The 19,949-nt window shown below is 40.1% G+C and overlaps 1 protein-coding gene across 2 annotated transcripts in view; it reads left to right on the top strand.

Annotated features, from left to right (window-relative positions):
- Positions 1 to 1,598: 1,598 nt before the first annotated feature.
- MPP7 (MAGUK p55 scaffold protein 7) overlaps positions 1,599 to 19,949 on the top strand; it is a 149,014-nt gene continuing 130,663 nt past the window's right edge. The window contains exons 1-2 of one of the 2 annotated variants that reach the window (XM_056484566.1): positions 1,599 to 1,694; positions 6,030 to 6,106. The gene's annotated coding sequence lies outside the window, so the exon portion shown is untranslated. The remainder of the gene's footprint in view (positions 1,695 to 6,029; positions 6,107 to 19,949) is intronic. The other variant, XM_056484567.1, reaches the window with a different exon arrangement.

Here is a 19,949-nt window from a genome sequence, read left to right as displayed (position 1 = left end):
ATTTATAATGCCAATGTATTACTTTGCTTGGAAAAGACTGAAAGGATCCTTGGCATATTTTATTATATGAAAAGCAAACCCATTAAGAGTAGACTCACTGAACGAGTAAAGTCTCATTCTTTCATGCACAGATAGGACTGCAGTCTCTTCTTCTGGAGAAGCCACCCAGCTTGCCAGCTGCCAAGCCCCGTCCATCTCTCAGCCGCATACCAACAGCCTTACCTGTCCTGCTCCTCCCGCTGTCCCTTCCTGGAGCAGAGCGGTGTCCCCCGGCCACGCAGCACCGGCGGTCCCGCACCAGGGCTGGGAGCACAGCGGAGCCAATCTGAGGGGTCGTGTCTGGTTCAACACTGAGGATTCAGAGCGAAACAAAACAGGGGGAAACAAAACCCAGTAGGAGAAGCAAACCGAAGGATTGTTTTCCCACCGTACCTTTTAAGGATATTTTCAATAAGCATTAGAGGAACATAGTCGCATAACCACAAAATAGTTGGATCGCAGTGAAATAATGTGGTTCACTGCTAGCATGTTCATTACACAGAAGGCACGGAGCTGACAAATGAATTAATTAACTTTGTCACTACCTCTTTCCGGGCTTGGACAAACAGCTGCTGCAGATCACTGCTGTTCCCCTGCGCACAGCCCTGACCCATGGTTTGCAACATTTGCCTGCAAGGTCTGCTAAAAAGGTCCAAACAAGATGCGAGTTCATATATCCAGCAAACAATTTTAACACATTTCTAGAGAGGAAAATATGTGCATGCAAAGGTGTTCCAACCCAAAGACTTGAAATACATTGGCATAATAAATAAACAAAAATAGGAAGAAGCTTAACAGCACAAATGGTAACTGTGTGGAGAGCTTTGCATTCGCTTTCCTGCAGAGCCGTAGTGAATTTTTATGAGCCCCGGCGGCGGACCCCACGGAAATCCCACGGATCGCGCTCGGCGCGCAATGAGGGGGCTGATCCCTGAGGGGGGCTGATCCCTCAGGTACCCCATCCCTGCGGAGGTTGATCCCCGAGGGGGCTGATCCCTCAGGTACCCCATCCCTGCGGAGGTTGATCCCCGAGGGGGCTGATCCCTCAGCTATCCCATCCCTGCGGAGGTTGATCCCCGAGGGGGCTGATCCCTCAGCTATCCCATCCCTGCGGAGGTTGATCCCCGAGGGGGCTGATCCCTCAGCTATCCCATCCCTGCGGAGGTTGATCCCCGAGGGGGCTGATCCCTCAGCTATCCCATCCCTGCGGAGGTTGATCCCCGAGGGGGCTGATCCCTCAGGTACCCCATCCCTGCGGAGGTTGATCCCCGAGGGGGCTGATCCCTCAGCTATCCCATCCCTGCCGAGGTTGATCCCCGAGGGGGCTGATCCCTCAGGGGCTCCGGCGCGGGACCCGCGGCCCAGCCCCGCCACACGGCGTCACGCGCCCCCCGCGGGCGGGGCCCGCCTCCGCCGCGGGCCAATGGCGGCCCGGCCCCGCGCGGCCCCTCCCGCCGCCACCAATGGCGCGCGGGCGCTGGGAGCGCGCGGGCCGGGGCGCGCGGCCGTTGGGCTCCCCGGGCCCCGCCCCGGTGGGCGGCGCGCGGCGCGCCCGGCCCGGCCCAGCGCGGCGGCGGCGGCGATGCGGAGCCGGGGCGAGCGGAGCCGCGGGTAGACGGAGCTGAACCGCACCCGCGCGTCAGGCCCGGCCGCAGGTATGAGCCGCAGCCCCGCGGGGGTCTGCGAGCTGGCGAGGGTCGCGGCGGGGGTCTCCGAGGCGCTGGCGGGGCTGCGGTGCGCCGGAGGGATTTCCCGCGGGAAGGGTCGGCGGGCGAGTGAGGGGATGCGGCAGGTGCCGGGCTGTGGCCGCTCGGTCCTGCGGGGGCACCGGCTCCGAGATTGCTGGTAGCTCCCCGGAGAGCCCCCCGGAGCCGCTCCCCGCCCGCGGGGCTCCGGGCGGGCGGCGCCGGGTCCCCGAGCCCCCCCGTGCCGGAGCGGGGGGAGCTCACGGCGCATCTAATCACGGCGAGTGCTCCGGCTTTTAAAACCTGCCGGGCTGCCGGGATTCGTTGCGCAGAGCTCCTTCTGGCAAGTAATGGATGTGACTGAGCCATTAAGGGACATCGGGCTGCGCAGCCGGGCTCCGGAGACCTATCAACTTCAATTTATGGGGTTTCGGGAACAGGAAGCGTTTTTATGAATTGGCTGGTAATAATTTAATTCACCTGTGAGGCCAGCTCCTGTTAATGCCTACATTTAATCTGTGTGGAGCAATAAATAGCTATTAATTTGGCGTGTTGCATGTGGGGAAGGTAGATGATATTTGCGGAAAGAGCTGGGAATAGCAATAGGTGCCTTTGCATGCTGCTTGTGCACTTTCACTTATGAATTCCTAGCTTCGATTTATTTTACCTGTGTTTATGGCAACCTGTCTTCCACAGCTTTTTAATTGATTTGATTTCTTAAACGACTTGCCATGTCTTCGCTTTTTCTTCCCTCTAAATAAACTGTGGAATAACTTCAGGGGCAATAGCTTTCAGTGATCATAGAATCAGCAAGGTTGGAAAAGACCTTTAAGATCAAGTCCAAACGTGAATCTGTCAACACTATCACTGTAACCCCTAAAGCACTAAACCATATCACTCACACAGCACCAGAATTCTTCCCTTTGAAGAAGACTGACTAATCTGGACAGTGGTGATCAACATCATTAGACCTCATTGCTATGTTTGGTGCTGAATTCAGAATTTATTTTTATGGTTAGGTTTTTTAGATGTAGTCTAGAGTTCTTATTTTAAGTTTATTTCAATTAAAAGCCTCATTTTAGTGTGGCATGTCGTTTTTTTAGGTGTTTGTTTTAAAATATAGTAATTAGAATTTTGGTATGCAGTATTATCCATCAGGTCCCTTTTATGCGGGTATGTTATATCTTGGCCATATTTATAGAAATGTCTTACATATTTTACTGCTAGTTTATTTGCTTACTGAAAGTATTCTTTGTCTTTAATTGATGAGAATGATCAAATCTATAATCTCAGTTAGAATTAACATTAGGATTTTACTAGATGTCACTGTTTGGATTAAGATTTTTTGCATTCAGAGTGTGTGGCTGTATGTAGCTTCTAAAAGTTGTCTTAAAGCAGCAGTTAATTTAGGGTTTGTGATTCAATCGTGCAGAGCTTGGAAATGAGTGAATGAGAGTCATCAGTTTCAACTCTGCCAGTTTATTCATCTGTATGAAAATGAGTAAAGCAGTAACCTGTATGCTGAGGAGATGATTTAAATTATTTCAGACTAGGTTTGGACTTTATTGTGAATGTGTTTATATTTATATGTGTACACTTAAAAGGAGATGGGAAATCCCAGAGGTGCAGATTGCTGTCAGCTGGCAAAGCACATCAAGGAATGGTTGCTGTATGTTTGCTCTGTTCTTGTTCTCTATGCATCCACTAGCAGTACTTATTAGAAGCAGGATACTGTGTCAGATGGACCTTGAACCTGAGTTAGTATTGCGTTGTTGTATTTGTAATAAAATGTTTTCTATGTAGGAACACGTCGTTAGGAAGTTAAATTTTAAATTAGGCAGGTGTCTGAGCTGTAAGTTTTTAAGAATACAGTATAAAAGTCAATACCAGATACAGAAAAAGCAGACTAAGGAATATACTATTACTTTGGAAGTTTATTTGCGTTTTTGTTAACATCCCAACACCTGATAGGAAATGGTCATGTTTTCTAAATGGCAACTTCCACTTCTTTCCTGAGTGCCTTGTAGGAGTACTATGCTTCTCACGAAGATGATAAATCTGCTGCAACTCCCATCTTATGATGTTGCAATGTTGCCTTTCACTGAAACTCTAGCCTTAGTTCTGCTTTCATGCACTGAATCTTCCCTTTTTGTGTGGCAAGCACCTGGGCCACCCGTGAGCCTTTCATTTGTCTCTAGCATGTGGAAGGGAGCAGAAGGGATCTATGAAAACTTGTTCAGTAGCATCTTCTCTTCAAACTGGTTCTTCATTGTTAAGTTTTACTGTGGAACTTGCTATGATAATGAGTAAAAGCAGGAAAAAATCCAGTCTTGCTGCTAGCAAAGTGTCTGTTAGTTGCCTTCCAGAGTATGTTTTGGAAAGTTATTGCAGTGAGTTAAGCAAGTTTGACCATCCAGAACTACATGAATTATGTGTAGGAGTGATGAAAGCTTCCCACATAGTTGTGCTAATGCAGTTTAATCTCAGGCTATGGTGTGTATATTCTTCCTGACATCATCTCCTGCTTGCTGCTGGTTTTTGTTTGTTAAAGAAAAGATGGAGTGTATTAAATTGTGTCTTCCTAAATTTAGTCTTAGAAGTACAATAATATAACTGAATTCATTTATACCTGCTTTCAGTGGGTTGTGGACATTTCTATCACAAGTGATATACTTATCTAATACAGTACCTTGCCCTGTATTACAGAAATAGACAGGGTGCAAACATTACTTAATGCACTTCAAATAACTTTTACACTGCAGTATCCTTAAAAGCCCTTGACAGCCTAGACCACTAGCTCTGTCTCATGTCATGTTGGCCATATGGCAGGTCTCAGAACAGCTCTGATGCCATGTTTTTGTATTTTACTGCATCATTTTTGAGCATTACCATAAGGTGTTCAGTAAAGTTCTTTGACGAATGAGTTTTCAAAGACATCAGTAGATGATAGATACATTGACATGCTCTTCATTTTTGCTGACAATCTTGCATTTAGGGGAAACCCAACAGAAATAAAAAATAAGACATGTCTGAATATATATAAAATTTTGATGTTCTTCAATATCTGCTTTTGTTATGCTCAACTATCAAGGAACACAATTTGAATTTTCCCCCCATTTTGGAAGCCTGACAGATTCCATGTGTTCTTAAGCAGTGTCATTAAGCAGACTGGTCTTTGGGACTCCAGGTTTTGTTCTGAAAATGTTTTATCAATCTACATTATGAATCATGGCTAGAATCAATCTTATCTCACAGTTATAAGCTCTGAATAATAAGAGATGAGCTGCTAATATTAAAGAGTTTCCAGTCTGTTTAATCTCTTGGAGTCTCATCTTGCTACAGTGGCCAACATCTTTATTTTTTTTTTTTGTCAGTGATGTAATAAGCCTGCAGCAAAAAGCTCACAAAATGAACTCATTGTTTATATTCTCAATGACATCAGTATTTAAAGATAATAGTTGAATCAGTCCATAAACTGTAACTGCAAACTATATTAATGTGGAGTTATATTGTATGTAAAATAAATTGGAGATATGAGCTGTATTGTAGTTTGCAGTGTGCAGAGGAGATGGTCACATATGAACATGGAAGGAGTAGGCCTGCCTTGCCCCTGTTCTGACTGTCAGGTGCTTGTCTTACGTGCACCAAGGCGAGCTACATGTGTTCCATGGTCTGCTGCTCCAATTTGCAGTTTATTGCCAAGAGGAGATGTGGGGTGTTCTCCGTTTGTAGGAGGAGTAGGCAGTGCATAATGGACATTTGCTGGATGTTGGTGTGCACAGCCAGTTGTGGTCTGGAGGCTATTGCTGACTCTCAAAGCAGAGTAATTAGCTACCATGAGGCAAGTAAATGAGCAGCTTTACTACAGGCAAGAAGTCACAAGTACTTAAGGGCTTTTTAATGTGGACACATTAAGTGCAGTGGTAGAAGGGTTACACCTAGAATTTTGTACCAGAATTTGCATATTCTTCATATGTAAAGTGGGATTATATGTCTGCAGTTTTACAGATGTTTATATGTTAGATAAAGCTTACTTAATTATAATTTTAAGACCAATTTATCTAGGACAGGTGTGGAGGTAGAATAAATAAGCAATTTTTTGAAATCTTCTCCCACCCCCCCCAGCTAAAATAAGTCTTTTGACTTCTTTGGTTTCTGCAGGGCTTCAAAGAGAATCAGATATTTGGAAGTCAACTACTTTAAATTTTTATTCTCCTGATATTTAGAATGAAAAATGCAAGTGTGTTGCATTTCCAATACTGACTAGAATGTCACGTTACTATCAGCTTTTCCCTTTTCTTTCAGATTCCATAGACTCTCAGCTTGGCAACCTGAAAAATACATTATATTATGCTGCTGTTGAAGTGAAAACATTTATCCAGGTAGGATTCCCTTGTGATGACTCTTGCTCATTGTTTAATAATGCAAGAATAATTTCATATCATGCTTACTATTAATAAATAAAGTTGTAAAAGTATTGTACCATTATGTGGTGTAAGTATTGTATGTTGTCTAATTGTGTACTGCTTTATTGTCTTGTAAAGACAACCACTTTTTTGAGTCAAGAATGACTAAATTTTATCATGTTATTTCACCATGTGTGATAGGATGAGTTTTGAAAAAATAGGAAAGTATTTCAAATACAGCCAACAGTTAGTGACCACTGACTTCGAAACATGTTGCATTATAAATTGTGTAGCAAGTTTAGGCATAGAGTAAAAATGTAGCTTCAGGGCTACTAATTGTCTCAGAATTTGAGAACACACACATCTGTGTATAAAAAGAGCATAGAAAATTTTTATTGCTTTCATAATATATTGTTTGGTGGATTGAGCTTGGTTTAGCCAGTGAAGCTGTTCTGAAGAGAGGAACAACGTAGTCTCAGATACGAAATGCAGAGCTGCTGTTTCACAGACAATATGCCATGAATGCTATCTAAAGAAACAGACTTGACATTGCTAATTATACATGAGAGTGAAGTATATTTATTTCACACATCGATGTGACTGAATCAGGAACTTCAAATGGCATATATATGGAGAGGTTTTTTTGTGGTTTTAGAAAACACAAGTTCACCTTATAAAAAGCCTTGCTTATTTATCTCGGTCCAGGAGAGTTGGAAAAAGATCTAAATCTGGTCTAATGCTGTATCTAAAGAAACAGTCCTGAATTTCTCCAGAGATTTGACAGATACAGTAAGGAAGATTTTCAATGGCTTAACAGATACTGTGATAGACGTTTTCAGTGAATAGCTGTTCATGAGCAGTTAATTATCTCATTGTAATCTGGGTCATTTGGGAAGCTATGAACACAACTTCTGTGTTAGGATTGCATTGTAAGTGAAATGTGCATGTGGAAGGGGGAACAACAGAACTGCATCATCTTTAAGCTAGCAACGCTGGAGAAGAGACCAAAACCAACCTCTCCTTGGGCAGTTTGCTACCTAGTTAAGGTAAACGAAGGCTAAAGCTTTACGAAGGTGTCAAATCGCTGCTCTAAGTCATATGTAAAAGTCCTTGCTCCTCCCACAATGCTCTCCCTCCTACCAGCCGAAGGCAGTTAGTGCTGCTCCCACCAGGACAAACAGCAGCCCTTTGTTAGCTGCCTTGCCTGGGGCACACCCTGTCCTCCCACTGCTGCTGCTCTCTTGCCATCTGGGAATCCCAGAGACTCTGAAAGGAGCCTTTTGCTGCCTAGTCTCCAAGGTTAACTGATTCAGTAAATCTGTGTTACCTCTAGTATACATCGAGCTAACCTGTAACTTCAGTCCCAGCATTTATTTTCCCGTGGGAATGGGAGCATCCAGCACCTCAGCTAGTAGGCTTCTTATTCAAAGATGGTTTACTTCTCCAAGGAGCCAAATCTGTGACTTTAAAACATCAAAATTATACGTGCTGGAAACTTTGTCTTGGTATTGAAATGACATTACGAGTATACATCCCAACAAGTCTGGAAGGGCCCTGCTTGAGCTGCAGTGCATGACTCCCTGCTTCGAAAGCTTGTGGAGAGTTTGAAATGTGATACAGTGACTTGGACCACCTTCCAGCTGCCTCCACCAGTCTGAGCAAGGGTATTGAAATGGCAAGCAAACCTCAGAGGATAGAACTGTGAATGGCATGCTTTGAGCCAAGTGCTGAAGGGTGCCTTTGGTCCTTCATCTGACTGCTGTGAGAGTCATGTGTCTGTGCTGTGAGACCTGGCGAGACACCCTGGGTGTTTCCTGGGCAAGACTGGCTGTCTCCAAGAAATCTTGATGGTTAAAGTGGACAGCAAAAATCATGTGCAGCAGCTGAGTACTGAGGCAAGATAGAGGTCAGTTGTCCAGAAAACACATTTTTGTATTGGGTATAGAAAAGACAGATGTTTTCCTTTGTTTAGAATTATGGCTGCAACTTGCAAATGCAGATGATAGAATGCTGTTACAGTCTCCACTATTTAGAGATGCTGGAAGATGCTGCTTCTAGTGGATGGTGGGCATGCTATCAGCCAGACTGAGGGAGAAACTGTCACTGGAAATTGCAGATTTCTGGGCTGCAGTAGTGGAGGAAGATGTCTTCCTGGACAGTGAGATGTGCAAAGTTCTGCTGTGAGTGCCACAAAGGGAAGGATTCACAAGGCAGTTACTAGAGGAGGAGAGTTAAAAGGGACAAATTTCAAGCGACTTACTGGGAGTCAAATAACCAGATTGACAACTGGAGAAAAGCTGAAAACTTCATTGTGCCAGCTTTAAAGGCTTTTGCTTCCTAGAAGCTATGGAAACTTTCCTAACACTATGTACTGTATTAAACACTATCTTAACTCCTGATTTCATGACATATGCATTTATTACTTAATGAAGATTCCTTCTCATTAGGGTCTTTTGTTAAACTTGGTCACATTGATACATGAAGACTAATACCTTCCTTTCCAAAGGAAAAAAAGCTTGGGATGGGAACAAAAGGGTGTTAGAAACCAATTCAGAAATCTGTCTGAAAAGAAGACTCTTCAGCTGACATGGCTGTGGAAGAAGATTTTAAATATTTTAGGTATAGAAAGATACTCTAGCAGAGCTGTAAAACTTACTTTTTTGTAGATACCTGATTTAAAGAGTCATGTGCAGGCATTAATATGAAAAACATTTTGATTTTTAGAAAAAACAAACCCACACATTCCACACAGTATAGGAGTCTTAGGTAATACTTGTTAGGAAATGTTTGCAAACTCAGTAACCTTTTCTCACAGTAAAAGCTGGCTGATCTGCTAATTATATTTAATAAGTCATAGAATACCAAGGGAATGTAGGAAATTTTGCCAAATGCTCTTCTTCTTTCAATATTTAGAGAAGAGTTGTCTGGGATGTGTTTGTGACCCAAATCAGTTCTGGTTCGTTATTATCATCTTAACTGACTGAAAAAAAGTACATAGAAACATGTATAATATGAAGATGGATCATCTCAGCCCAGTAACTCTATCCCCAGTGGTTCGCTTCTGGCTTAGCAAACCAAAGGTCGTGTTAGCTTTTTCTTATGGTCCAGAGCTAAAGCATCCTGTAGGAAGATAGGTTTAGGTAGATACTCTGTTTAACTGCTCTGTGAATAGAGGCAGACAACAATTGTAACACAATGTTACAATAGCTTTGTTGTGTAGGTGGAAATGTGTAATCAGTAATGGCTGTTGAGTAAATGTCATTTCATTAATGCTGAATTTGTATTTTACTCCTCAGACTTTCAGCTTTATCACACTATGTAATGACTTCCAGATAGCTGTTTTGACTTCTTATGGGTGATAGCAATTACACTTGAAAGAAAACAAGAGGTATTCTGGTTTCTTTATCCAAGGACTGAGCTCACCATTTTAAGTGTTGCTGGCTTACATCAGGGAGTTAAATGTCCCACTTTATTAAATCACTTATCCTCTCTTCTCTAAAGCTTTCATTTGGCTTTGATATAGCATTAATATTTAAAATGTATGTATCAATTCAATAGAACATGCATTACTTATCAAAACACTGCAGCTTATTAAAACAAACCTGCTGTCACCACAGGTGAAAGTCTAGAGTGACATGTAATGCCAGGAAGTGTGTTGTACATTTTCACAAGCTGTTCAGTTGGGATGGTGGATACTTCAGGAAGAAAAAACAGAAGTTGTGGATGCCTCATCCCTGGCAGTGTGGGGTATCCCTGCCCACAGCAGTGGAGTTGGAACTAGATGATCTCTAAGGTCCTTTCCAACCCAAACCATTCTATAATTCTATGAAAAAATCATCTTGGTAATGCAAATGGAGTAGCTCCAGATTCCTGACAAGAAGACATGCATGCACATTAATATGGTCTAACACTAACAGACCATAGTAACAGGGAAGTATTAAGTAATTGGACCTTCTGTGTATGTTCAGTGTATTACATGAACAGTTTCTGCTGTGTCAGAGCAGCTACAGTTTAAATGAGATTTCTTATATTTGCCCACATTATAAAGATATAAGTAATAAATTTGGTTACCCTCAGTTGTTTAAAAGCAAATCTCATATTGTTTGTGATAGTTATGGTTAGACATTTGTTTAGCTGCTAATTTGCAGCTCATAAGGTCACTCAGCAGTGGGATAAAAATAAGAGTGTGTCTTTCTCCAGTGCCTGCACAGGCGTGGTTGGAGTTGCTGCGTCTGTCTGCAGGATTCCAGCACACTTCTGTTGCTCCTGGCTCCCAGACTCCAAGGACAGTATCCTCCCTGCAGAGACCAGACATCTTCATCCCTGTCCTTGCACTGGGGTGCTTCTCATTCACTAACAGATCAAATTCAAATGCTTCTTTCCCTTATTTTTAGGTGTGCATTTGAGAGGACAGTGAGCAAAGGGCTAAACATTCCCTCTGTGCCCTCCAATTAGTATGGGCCTTAGAACCCATGCACTGGCCATCACACATGAATGAAAAGCATATTGTCACCTTCTTCCTCTCTCAACAGGGCTAGGTTTTGGTTCTGCTTTAATAACTGTTAATGTCTCTCTACTGTTATTCCTTATATCATCTCCTGAATAGCAGAAAATAAGAGAACATATATCTTCCTCTGTATATATTTTGCTGCCTTTAAAAAGAAATAGATCTCTGTAGTTCTTGGAATGCTTTTTAGAGGCATTAAATAATATATTGTTCTGAATTAGTAAGTAATAATATGACCTTTTCTTCTTGAAAACTCATTCTTGAGTAATATGCCAAGATGTTATCTCCTCACATGAATGCTTGACTAGAGATCTGAGATTTGATATGGGTGTGACAGGCACACATAGCCTGCCTTCCCAATGGAGAAATAAGAACATGCCACAGCCTGACTGAAAGCCTAATGTCTAATTATCCTGTGCTAAATCTTGTGATGTTTTTTACTATGTTAATATACGAAAGGTAATCCAAAATCCAGTGTTTACATGTTGCAGATCCACTCACAAATCTAGAAACTAGAAGTTACAAACACATGGGAAGCTACATATTTTCTTTGTAGTTAGATGATCTTTCTTTTCGGGGGGGGGGGGGGGGTTGGATGTTTCTGTGCATAAACTCTTCCTCATATACATGTCTAGTGTACATACAATTCTTTCATGATGTGTGTATTTAAGTACAAGACAGTCCACACTGCAAGGAGACTGAATGTGTGTGGGTATATGTGTGCATCTGCAGCTGTTACCAAGGGAAACATTTGACCTTGAGTTTCAGATGATTGTTGCATCAAACCTCTCTCACTAATGAGTCTTCCCCACCTTCCTCTTCACTGAAACCTTTCTCAGGCCAGGGAAAAAAGCAGAAAGAGTGATGAGGTGCAAAAAGGGAAATGTCAGATGCTTGCCATTCTTTTAGTAGAATCAGCACATTTCAGGAGAAATTTTTTCTAAACTTCTGCTGGAAAGGAACAGAGAAGTAGACCTGGAAATTGTAAAGCTAAAAGAAAAGCTCAACTAATCCGCTGGATTTTACAAGAGGAATCTTGTAAAAAAAGATGGATAGTAAAAACTTTAAATAAAAGCCTATTTCCAAAGGATCAAGGCATGAGCTGTTAGGATCACCAGCTAAGGAACTGTCTTCAGCCCTGGCATGAATTGATGTAGTGGTACCACAGCCCAGGTCAGTTCCCAATCAGTAAGTTGCATTGCCGCAGGGCATAGTGTTTGTTCTCTGTTTCCTTTTCTTTGTTAGACAATGCTGAAGAGAGAACAAACATATTGTCAGGCTGGCTTGGACTTCTTGTAGTAATTCCTTAAGTGATGCTGAGACTTTCCTCTATGTAACTAAACTGGGCTGTGTTCTGGCAGTCAGTGTGAGGCAGATTTCTTTCTCTCTTGCTGATATCTTATCAGAGAGTTCCTGATCTGACCCATTTTCATGGGAGTCTTTGGCTTATGACTTGGCATGGGATTGAACCAGCTCCCAGAATGTCCTATGTAGCATGTCCTATGTAGCTTTACAAATTTGGAATTAAACAAAAATGAAGAAAGAAGAATCTTGCCAATAAAAATGGCAAGTTTTAGTGACTATCAGCCTGAAGCCTAGCATAAGAAACTATTCCTGAGATCTCTAGTTGTATTTCTAAGACAATATTTCAGAAACTATTGTTTCAACATAATATACTGAAAAATGGCTGTGCTGCTTGGGACACAGCATTCCTTTGCTGTCTTGCAGTGACATAGCAAAATAATTCAGGCAGCCTGGAAACTGACCAGAGGTGAGTGCAGGAGAGTAATCAAAATATCTGAAAGAGAATTCTGTAAATTGTTTGTGGGTGCAGTTGGAAGAAGCAGAAGACACAAAGCAAGAGTATTTTGAGACGGGTGCAGTTCTTAACATCTGCGGTTTTCTGGGTGCTCTAAGTTATTTTTTTATAGACAGCTTTTCATTTTGTATACTTTGCAGTGCTTACAGTGTTTCTGAAGAGTTCAGTTGCCTTTTTTAATACTTACCTTAAGGGAAAGACCTTTTGTGATACAAAATATTCTTGGTACCTTTATTCCACTTTAAGGTAAAAGTGCAAAAGTGAATTATACTTCAAGCAATTTGTGTATTTAAAATTTTGTAATATTTTGAGAAATGAAACCCAGTTCAGGTAAATTTCATCCTCCAGTTTATTTACTTTTATGTCAGACTGCTGAATGTCAAAATTTGTCAGAGGCCATATATATGATATTGTTGTAGTTTTGTGTTTTGCTATTTAATGCTATGGCAAAATAATCAAAACTATCTACAAATAGTTAACTGAAATTTATCTTACCAGTATCCAATATATCCCTTCCTATATGTGATGGAGAGAAATGCAGCTAAAGTTGAGATGAATGTTCCCCTGTTGTGGTACAAGGAATATCAGCTGGTAGATAATGAGGAGACTGTATAGAGGCCAAGAAGCAGAAATCCATTTGGTTCTTTCAGATGAAAAATGATCAAAGACTTGATGTGGAATTGCAACAAATATGTGAAAGTAGTCATTTGAGCTTGGCATCTGCTGCTAAGGACCAGCTTGCTGAGGTTTGTAGGGTAGGTCAGGTAAAATGTGTCTGTTTATTCTCAGCAGGGCTAATGGGAGGTCTTTTGTGGTGTCTTGCAGTACACCTTTTTTCAAACCTGTCTGAATTATGCAGTCATATGTCTAGAATATACTATAAATCAGATCTGTGGCCTCTTATGGTGAATAAAAGAGTGTATGCTGTTTGGATGACAGGGTTAAAAAGCACTGGTATTCTATTATAAGCAGATGAACTAAAATAGTAGGAAAATTCTGTGGTGTGATATAAACAAACTGAAAATGGACTGTAATGCTGTATTGCAGCTACCATGCTCTGTGGTTTGCTAAGAGAATAAAGCTAAGTAAAATACAGATTGAGATTAATTTACAGAAACTGTATGGCTCAGACACAAGTTTTATTCTTGTTCTGGAAAACTTTCCATGAGTTTAACCACAACAATTTTGCAAGGGATAGGGATAGATCTCTGGATGTCAAGCAAGTTGAAAGGCTGGCCTGAAAGACTGTCTGCCCTTTCAAGTTACAAATGTTAGTCTAATAGAATGTGTTATTTCTATGACTGTTCATGTCTAACCAATTGTCTTAGACCTTCATGATTGCTGTAGTTTTTCTGGTTAATGGCATGAGGGCAAAAGTAGCAATTTGGACCTTTCAACAGTAAAGTTGTTTCTGGCTCCTCTGGCCTGAGATGAAGATAGTAAGGGCTGTAGCAAATAAAGAGCCCATTGAGCATACTAGATGTCATATTGTTTGGGGTAAGATGATCTGCTGTGTGTGTGTGCAGAATGCTCAGGGTGCAGGTCATAGGACTGCCTGGTTGCATGGAGACCAAATAACCTGAGCTCTTTTAGATTTGTGAGTACTGCATGAGAGATGTGCTTTCTGCAGAGGCAGCATGAAATTCTGAAGTGAAGTTATGGGGCTAAGACATTTATGAAAAAATACTCTGTAAAGTTTATTCCTGGCAAAGTTGGTCCTGCTGTGGTATTAATATCTGGTTTTGCTTTCTGTGGTGTAATTATTCTGGGGTATTGCCTGACATATGGTTGTATCTTAGAGTTGTATCAGAATGATGCTATTTGCTTGACAGGAATTGTTCTCTTAGGAACATGGACAGGAAAGGACCTGCCTATTCATCAAGTTTATTTTCATGCTCTTGTAGGCTTTATGTCATACAGACACAGACATATGGAGCACTGAGCCTTTTCCCCTTGCTGTTTTAATTAGAAGCCTCTTCCAGTGCTAAATTCCTCAACATGATGAAGCTGCTTACAGTGTTCAACCTAAATTTATTCATCATCAGTTGGTAACAATCTTGTGCCAAGATTGTCCTTTTATTTTAAATAGGCTTTTCTTACTGTTTTATAATTATTTCGGTTTTTTTTATACACAGCCCTTGCTTTTCTGCTCAGCTTTATTTTTGTTAGGCTAAGGCCAAATCCTTGCAGCCTCCCTCAGTTCTGTTGCAAGTAGAGCAAAATGAAGGAATGGGTAGTTGGAGACTTTTCAGCTTTCACGTAGCAGGTTTTTCCAGTTCCCTGAGAAGGGTGTGTCTTATTCTTTGTACTATTGTTGATAAAAGAGGCGAATAGTAGCTTCCTTGTTATTGCAGTGCACCAGCAGAAAAACAAGATAGAAAATTTTGTATTTTAAACTTTCTGAGATTTTAAACTCTGAAAATTGTCCTTGAATAGCAAGACTGTTCAAACAGTAGGGTGATTTAGGAATGCAGACAGTCCTATGAAAGTGGTGTTGAAAGGCAGGCAGATGTTTGACTGCTTCAAGTGCGTGGGTTCCATTTTGTGTTTTTTTGTGTTTTTCCTTAGGCTGTTAAATGTTCAGATCAGTATTCTGTGGCTGATCTGTGCACAAATTCTTTGTGCATTTTTAATGACTCACTGCTAAAATATGTGATCAAAGATAAATCAGACCTGTTACAAGGGAATCAAAAACTGGAATTATGTTTAAATATTTTTCTGGCTAATATTTATAGACACTTGCTACTTGTAAGGCTCTCAGTAAATCAGTGTGCTCTTCAGACATTTATATTCCAAAGATATTAATGGAATATGTAAAAGGCAGATACATTTTTCTGAATTTAGCTACAACATTTTAAGAGAAAAAAATATTAAAAGCTTCAGTAGGAAGACATGACCTAGTTTCTTCCCATTTAAAATCCTAAAGGCTGTTGTGTTAATAAAATAAAGCAAATACTGTTTAAAATGGAGTGGAAGGTTTTATGTCCTAGGTTTTGACAAAGAACATAAGCCTTGTAATGTTCAACACTGCAGCTCATAACGATTGGGCTCCTGGCTATGAAAGTATGGAAGCAGGTATCTGAAGTCCATGTGATGATGAGATTCTGATTTCCTGATGAGGATTTGAAATCTGTAATGTGGAGCACTGGTACAGTGAAGCTGGTTGGTGGGAAACCAGGGTATACCTTAGATATTCATGAGTTTTACACTTATCAGAAAATAAATCCCATACCCCTTTCTGCAGTTTTCTCCTAGGAAGATGCTTTTGGTACCTATCTTAGGTACTCTCTGTTAATTAGCTAATGAGTCCAAGAAGTAGGAAGCTTTGTTGCTGGGTCCTTCTCAACCCGAGGGATTTCAAGTCCACATTTTTCTCTTCCCAGAATGCCATAAGCCAGTGGTTCATGCATGGGTAGGGGATCTAGTCACCAGACTGCAGATTCAGACTTCTTGCCCACTGTCTGGAATCCATCCATGTGCATTTCTGACTGCATTGTAGAATCATCAAATTGTTAAGCTTAGAAAAGGCCACTGTGCTCATTGAGTGCAACCATTAACCCAGCACCACTGTGCTCACCTCAAAACAGTGTCCCCAAGTGCCATGGTCAACTTCCTCAGGGATATGGCAGTCCTGTGCAAAGTATCCTGCAGGCTGATGTGTCAGGTGTTCTCTTGAAACATGGATTCAGTTCTTCTTACTTTTCCAGGAAAACAAATTCTTTGACGGGAGAGCAGGAGAATCAACATCCAAACAATCTGATTTTATTCTTATTTAATATTTTTAGCAGTTGTTTGAGTACTTTTTTTCTACTTAATGTTTGACCAGAAAACTTTAGATACTGTAATAAGGAAATGGAATAGTAATGACCATGATTGATCATATCACTTCTGGGCACGAAATTTGAGTTGTTTCAATTCAGGGCTTCTTTTGTTTGTTTGTTTGTTTTCTCCTGTTGCCCTTTTTTAAAAAAAGAAAACAACCCATGTATGTGTCTTTTTGTTCAAAGACAGACATTGTGTTTTTGAATCCTGATACAGGAAAATTAACAGGAATTTATAGCTGTTATGGTTTAAAATAAATAAAAGCTATTTTCCATATTTGCAGGCTATACTGGAAAACCCAACTGTGAATGTACTTGCAAAGTTAAATAATTTATTTTTGGTTTCTAAGTGGTGACATAACACTTCTGCAAAAAAAATTCCTACTCTGCTCAGTTAAAGAAGGCAAGATTAGAGTGAATGGGAGACCTTGGAAGAGGGTAACCTAGCTGGGAGACTTACTGTTAAACTTCAAAATAATTCAAAATAATTCAAAAATTTTTCTTAGCATTTTTCTATGTTGTTTTGGTTCCCTGTGTGATAACCCTCTAAAGTTAGGCTTCTACCTGGGCAAATTTGTAACAGAAAGAAATTTAGTCATCTTTGGCTCTTAAGGAGTTGCTTAGCTTGGAAGTGAAAAAAGAATGGAAAGAACTTTCCTTAATGAAAAAAAAAAGAAAATAATCGTGCTAACTGCTGCTTTTGAGCTCCAACCTGCTAAATCTTCTGTGTTTCTCAGTGTGAGACAATGGTTTCCTTCATGCATGAGTGACTTCTTTAAAAATACAATTTCTGGGTGCTATGAAGCAGAATTCATTAAAAGAACATGGTATATGAACACTGGTATGGTTTCACACTTTTGGGGTTGGCTGTAAAGCAGAAGGAAACAATATATGCCCAGACAGCCCTTATGGGATTGGTTTTTGTGTCCTGTATTGTGTGGAATATGAAGAAAGGGCAGTCCATACATGTGATCTGCAAGACATCTTACCTTAAAGTGGTTTAGTTTTCATAGCTGGCACAGTTCACAGCAAGGAGCACATGTGCAGTGTCTGAGATACCTCAACACAGCAGCTTCTGCCAAATTTAACTCATGTTTCCAAATGTAATATTATGCTTGTGTCCTATCCTGTCTCTGGCACTGAATTAAAACAGCACCTGTTAATATTAAGAATAAATGAAGTTACTGTAATGTCGAGGATAAAAAGGTTTTGGTGAAAGAAAATTGGATGTGAGATTTAAATGTCCTGCCTAATTAAATATTTCAAGTCGTGGTGTTCCACTTCAGTTTTATTTATAAGTCGGAAAGCAGTATTACAATGTTAGCACACACCTTTTTACCTAAATCTTCTTTCATGAGCTGGATTTGCTGATACTCAGTTCAAGTGCTTTTAAGGAATTACATGAAACACTCTGGAACATAATTTTTGTTTTTGCAATAAGCGGGGTTTTTTTTCAGAGGCTTGTTATTCCTCTGTGTGTTGTCTGATTCTCATTTGCATTTAAATCAGCTTTAGCAGAGTTGTGTAGCTTATTGGTGTTCCTCTTCAGTCTGACAGCTGAAGAATAGCAGATGTAAGTATGAACATTAGGCTAAGGCTTGCATTATGCAGCCAACAATCATTTGTTCTGGTACTCTGGAGTAGAAAGTTAAAACACAGATTTCTTTCTGCTTCAACCAGTGAACATTGCTGATTTTCTGGATTCAGTTCTGCTTTTTGATAGCACTGAAATTACTAAAAGCAGTGAGCACCTGTACTGTGGATGTTACTGCTATGGGTAAAGAAGGGTAATGCTATTGATGCACAGTTGTTTTTCTAATACCATAGCTGTCTTTAAGGATACTGACACAAAATAATGTGTTTTCTTTAAGACTGAAGAATATATTGCAAAAAAGATCTATTCTTGACTCTATAAGTGACTTTCTCTTAAGAGGGGTAGATAAAGGACCATGATCATCTAAGCACTGTTCTGTTTCTAGTGGGAAGAAAGAAGTGGGGGCAAGATGATAGTACCTTTATTTAGATCTCAGCAGGGACATGACTGGGGAAGAGACTGCTCTCTATTTCTGCTCAGAATGAGTGTTGTGTGGCTCTTTGGATGAGAAAGCAGGAGTAGCTGATTGTTAAAGGACTGAGAGATCCAACGGGATCTTCAAGAAGTTGGGCACTGTCTACCTTGCACTGAGAAATGTGAACATGGCAGATTCTCCAAAAGACTGATTGTGGAGGAGGTTGACTGGGGAGAGCTGGTTGTGTTCTTTGATATGACAGTTCAATACTTTCATCTTCTAATATCCATAATGAAAAGCACTGAAAAAAGAAACTATCAGAAAAGGAGTAGAAGAACTAGTGATTTTAGTGGAAGAACATTGTTGTAGAAGTTCTTGTGAATGTGCATTGCTTTCAGTGAAATTAATGGAGTAAAAAAAAACCTGCCTTCCAGATTTTATGTGATGATACAAGTACCTTTCTTGTCTTCTTGGAAAACCAGGCTTACTTCAGTTTGATATACTTGTGCCTGGGTGTGTCTTGTTCAAATGTCAGTCCTAACTTAGAAGCTACAGAGGCATCCTCCTCAATAAATCATTACTTGAAGGCAACATGCACTAGGTTTTTTTTAAATCAAAGTGGATATTTTTGGACAGATACTATTTTAAGATTATTTTAATGGAAGGTCTTCCTATTTTTTCAGTTGCTCACTCACTGGTGACAATAGGAGATGAAAGCATTGCATTAGTTGATGTGTTGGGGTACAGAAAAAATAAGGTAATGAATTGTGGTTTGTTTAGAGTGAAGTAAAAACCCTTGTTTTTTATTTACCATGTTATTAAGCCCAATGAAAAGCTAAAACTTATTATTATTATTATTAATATTAATAATTATAATTATATTCTTGTGCACAACCGAAAGTTTAATTTAGAAAAGCTAAATTACTTGTGTGTTGTTTTCCTGGATCATCACTAGCAGTTTCACCTTTTATGCATTTGGGATGCAGATTGCACAATCATTGTTCAAGACTGATACAAATTTGATACATTGCCATTTTACGATTAATTATTCTGACATAGTGTTGGTAGTTAAAACCGCGATACCATCAATTACAAAAATGTAAAGTAAATTTTAAATGCTTTCAGTGTCTGAATATATACTGTGAACTTTTAAAAAATAGTGTTAGATTGCATTGGAAAGTATTTTGTTAGTATTATTTCTGGTTTTCAAGTAAATTATTGGAAACACTTAACTTGTACTTTTAAAAAGCTTGCTTTCTTGAATTATACTATTCATAACATAATATCATTACCATTTCCAGAATTCCTTTTATGTCCTTTCATGATTTTCTGTGAATGATACCATTGTTCTGTCACTCACTTGAGCTCATAAACAGGAAAATATTTTCCAAATTCAGCATCATGTCAAGGCTATTTTTAAGTCTTAGTACTTTCTAATCCTGTAGTACTATCTGTAGGATATATCCTTTCTTATGGAATGATGCGGCATTTTGTCAATTTCTGCAGTGTATTCTCTGTTCTTGTAATACACAGGATCTGGTTGTGCTTCTCTCTGAAACAGAATTCTGCTGCAAAGTATTTCCAAGACTGTTGATTTCATTATGTCATTCTTTTTTTTATTCTGCAGAATCCCTCTTTCTAGTTCTATACAGGATACCAGACC

Source organism: Oenanthe melanoleuca, chromosome 2, assembly GCF_029582105.1.
Source record: "Oenanthe melanoleuca isolate GR-GAL-2019-014 chromosome 2, OMel1.0, whole genome shotgun sequence".
In the NCBI taxonomy this organism is placed as follows: domain Eukaryota; kingdom Metazoa; phylum Chordata; class Aves; order Passeriformes; family Muscicapidae; genus Oenanthe; species Oenanthe melanoleuca.
Note: the sequence above shows the minus strand (reverse complement) of the source record. Positions and strands in the feature narration are given on the sequence as shown.